The 4,319-nt window shown below is 34.3% G+C and overlaps 1 protein-coding gene across 2 annotated transcripts in view; it reads left to right on the forward strand.

The window, feature by feature from the left end:
- FGF13 (fibroblast growth factor 13) overlaps positions 1–4,319 on the forward strand; it is a 593,542-nt gene that overhangs the window by 337,473 nt on the left and 251,750 nt on the right. The window lies entirely within an intron of this gene.

A 4,319-nucleotide genomic window follows, 5' to 3' on the forward strand; every position in this document is an offset into this window, starting at 1 on the left:
AAATGAAATAATGAGAAGATTGTTCCAAATTTTCTTACTCTCTTCCACTCCATAAAGCTTTTGCATTGTGCTCAAAGAATGCTCGTGATCTACTTAGTTTGCTGAAGCAGGCCCAGGCTTGCCATGTAATGCACGTCCAGTTGTACTTTGCCATAGTGAAATGCATGCCTTAAGGAAACAATGAGAGTTTGTTTTTCTTTTCAGCTCAACCACAGGTTTGGAAAACTCTACCTGCTATTATTTCAACTGAGGTCATGGTATTCCTTGCAAGCCATGCTATAAATCTATCTCTAAAGTACCTCATCTCCCCAGAAAAAGTATTTATTCATTTTTTTCCAATTTTTCTGTATATATCAAACAGGAACATTTTTTACATCACAAAATGTGGTAAAATTTTTTCCAGCTGTGTATATTTCAACTTCCAAAATGACATTTGAGATATGTACTGTATATGCTAATTAAATGCTTCTTGGAAAACAGCTTGACCTCTCACCCCCACCCCGCCGCCCATATAAAATACTATTGAAGCAGTTTACCAATGAATAACACTGGAAGTGACTAATTTCACCTGTCCTATGGCAGTCTGTGTAGACTTTGGCATAAATGGTTGTGATCCAATTTCTAAAAGCGACCTTGTTCCCATTTCAAGTTGCCCTTTTGTAACATTATGAGTGTCTTCAGTACTACTGTCTTTTTGACTTGGAAAAGACTACCACGTGGTGATGTTCAAAATTTGGTGTATAAGAAGATTACTCCAAATCAACTCTATTCCATAGTTTTGGAAGCACATTTTTACATCTCAAAGTCTCCCCTTCTTCCTTCCAAATAGAATTTTAAATGTTTATTGACAGAAAATGAGAAGTGTATATTAGTGTATATTTCTCATTTTTAATTTTATTTCAGCAATAGAACATGCTTATTTTATTTTACCCATATTTTGATATTCAAGCTATCCACTTTGGGTATGAGTTATCATGTCAACACTTACTTATCTGGAGCTGTAAATGGAGATCCTTTACAGTGAGTAAAAGAAATCTTTTGGTGATTTAGTAGAGAAAATACTAACTTGAATTTATGCTCTAATGAAACAAAAAACTAACCAGTGACAATTACTTTACTATATATAATGCATTACAATTTGTTCTGCTTTCCTTTCTCTAAAATTATGTGTGTGTATATTTGTAAGTACAAAGCAATATCTGTATTATAGATATATACTGTTACATAATTATATAACAGATACTATATGGTTAGAAATCAGCCCGAAAAACAAAATTTGGTTTGACTAGGAAAAATAAGTCATTTAAGAAGTAGCTGGTTAAATGCAGTCAAGTAATCAGTTATAAATTTCAAATTGTTTTAACAATACTCAGATTCTAAAGAGAACAGTTGAATAACTAAATTTCAATCCCCATACAATTTTGACAGGATCTATTGATTTACAAAATATCATCTTGAGTGTATTGCAAATACTGTTAGGAATGTTTTCAAATACGAAAAATTACTTTGAGAATAGGTAGCAGTTAAACTCTCTTATACAAGGTTTGGATAGTTTTTAGTCTGTCATTCCATCCACAAGTTGAGTGGCTGCCATCCTTCCACTTTTAATACTGTGATGATAGGCATTGTCTTCTTTCAGACTGAAGATTTTCCTTGGTTTTGCTCTCCTGCCAGGTCCACTGGAATAGCAAAGCTAACTCCTTATTCCTCATTATGAATTAGTATTTGTAAATAGTATTAGATGTTTTCTAGGATGGCATTTACAATTTTACTGTAACCCCTTCAAACAAAGGCACAGAAGCTAATGGTGAACCCAGACCTTAAAATGAAACCACTTGATCTCTGTACAAATTATCAAAATCCAGAAGACCTTAGATGGGGGCAAAAGAAAATTTGCTGGGGAAGAGATGTCAGATAAATAAGGAAATGTTGCTAAGAAATTAACATGCTTACTTCATGTAGGGTACCAAAGCTCATCCTTACCAGGAGGTAAAGTAACTATGGGTTTCAAAGGGTTCAGTGGCCATTCTGGTGACCTGGAAGATTTTTGTAAGACTAGTTTTTAAATATTATAAGGTACAGTCTTCAGTTCTCTCTTACAGTTGCTATAATGTTTTATTATAATTGACATAAATGGTAGTGATACAATTTCAAGTACAAGTGAATATAATCTTAGTTCAAAACTATGCCCATACCTTGACACATTTTATTCTCATTTGAAGAGAGAATTCCTCTCATTGTCTCTGTGCCCAAGGATGAGACCTTAATTGACCTTGTCTATGAATGTCCACCAATTTTACTGCAAGTGAAGGCAATGGACAGGATGGTGAAGCCACCCATTGCTTGATGTGTGCATGCCAAACTGTCAGTATGACCTCTTCTAATGAGGTTGTGTTTATACAGCTCTCATGTGAAAAATGAAAAATATATTTAAATTTGAAAGGAAAAGACTCTTTTGAGTTGGATGTCTTTGAAATGATTAAATTAGGCAAAAGAGGTTTGTGTGTATTCTGATAAGGCTGGAATTAATTTTCTTCTTACTGAATTGATAAATCTACCAACTTTTTTGCATTATTGTAGACAAAATATTGATGTTTATTTTGGTTGGTGATATTTTTTGTAAGGGCCAGGTAATTTCCATAGTTTACGACCACCTGAGATTTGGTACAGACAACTTATTTAAAATTGTTCATAGTCATCTGTCTTTTTAAAGACATTTTTGTATTATGCTCAGGACCCTCAGAATTCATGTAAAGCATTACATAGAATGAATGATATATCTTGCTTTACAGGATACACTAAGGCCAAATTACTCTTTGCTAAAAACAGGCTTATATTTCTGAGCAGCCAATTCTAAAAATAAGTTCTTTAATCTAGTGCAAATGCTTGTGATTTTCAGTGTTATGATTATTGTCATAAAAACCACTTATGATGTAATCTTATGTGAGTACTGGAATTTGGCTGAAGAAGCACATACTAATGTCTGAAAGTCTAATTTGGCCCAGTACCAGCAACTGTCTTTGTTATGAGAACGCCACATAGAGAGTGGAAATCATTACTAAAATCTTTTTTCTTACTGTTCCAGGAACCATTTGGCAAGATAAACTATAATCATCATAGCTGTATTCTTTTGTTTATTTTTTTTCCTTTCATTGTCATGTGAGCCAAAGGAAATCAATGATTAGAGTAACTTCTCAAAGCCAACTTATTAGCGGCATAGTTGCTACTAACAAACACCAGTCATTGGGCTTTTACTGATGTTTGGAGATTGTGCAAAAGAATCACACCAAGATATATATGCTTGCATGTGATCATTGTTGAAAATCTATAGAGAAAACTAAACCATGGATTCCTAGCATTTGCTTTTCAATTGAATATCCTGATTACAATAGTAAATTTGTAGGAGTTAACATAATATAGGAAAATATTACAGCGCTCAGGGATTTGTCACATCTTTTAATCAAGCCTTTGGCTTCTTTGTACAGTCTTGATTTCATGTGATTTAAAATACACACACACACACACACACACACACACACACACACACACTCCATCTCCCTCAGGACATCCATAACCTTTTTTATTCAGAGAGGCATCCAACCATAGCAACTTTGGTTGGAGAAAAGCTTTTGTGCTCTAGACTGGTGATGAAGTATGTCAGCTTTTACCAACCAAAATAAAGCAAATTTCTGTGCCAAATGTTAAGGGGACATATTTTTAATTAGCACAATGACTATTATTTTATTAATGTCGTGGTTTCTTTATCCCAGAAAGAGAATATATCACCATGTATATCAGTCTTATCTAAATTGTAGGAGAGGAAGAAGGTAGAAGAATATGAAGGACTACGCTGAGGAAAATGTTTTATTTTCATCTCTACCTTTTTTTTAACTGTCATTTCCTGTCGTGTGTCTTCTTCATTTTATTACTAATTTACCTTTTGAGAAAATGGGTCTAATTCTATTTGAATGAATAGCCGGTTCAGTATAATGAAACAAACTCTGATAGTTGACACCTGAAAATGTCTTGACTTTCAGAAAAGATATAACTAGTTTACAAATCTGGAGAATTGAGGGGATATTTCTATTTTATTAGGAAGACATAAGGCCATATGTTTGGGTGAGTCTGAATAGATCAAAAACTTTATTCTCAACCTTTTAATTTAAAAATATCTATTAATTTAGCCCTGGCTGGTTTGGCTCAGTGGATAGAGCATCGGCCTGTGGACTGAAGGATCCCAGGATCGATTCCAGCCAAGGGCATATGCCAGGCTTGTGGGCTCGACTCGCAGTAGGGGGCATGCAGGAGGCAGCCGATCA

This window comes from Myotis davidii, unplaced genomic scaffold, assembly GCF_000327345.1.
Source record: "Myotis davidii unplaced genomic scaffold, ASM32734v1 scaffold690, whole genome shotgun sequence".
In the NCBI taxonomy this organism is placed as follows: Eukaryota; Metazoa; Chordata; class Mammalia; order Chiroptera; family Vespertilionidae; genus Myotis; species Myotis davidii.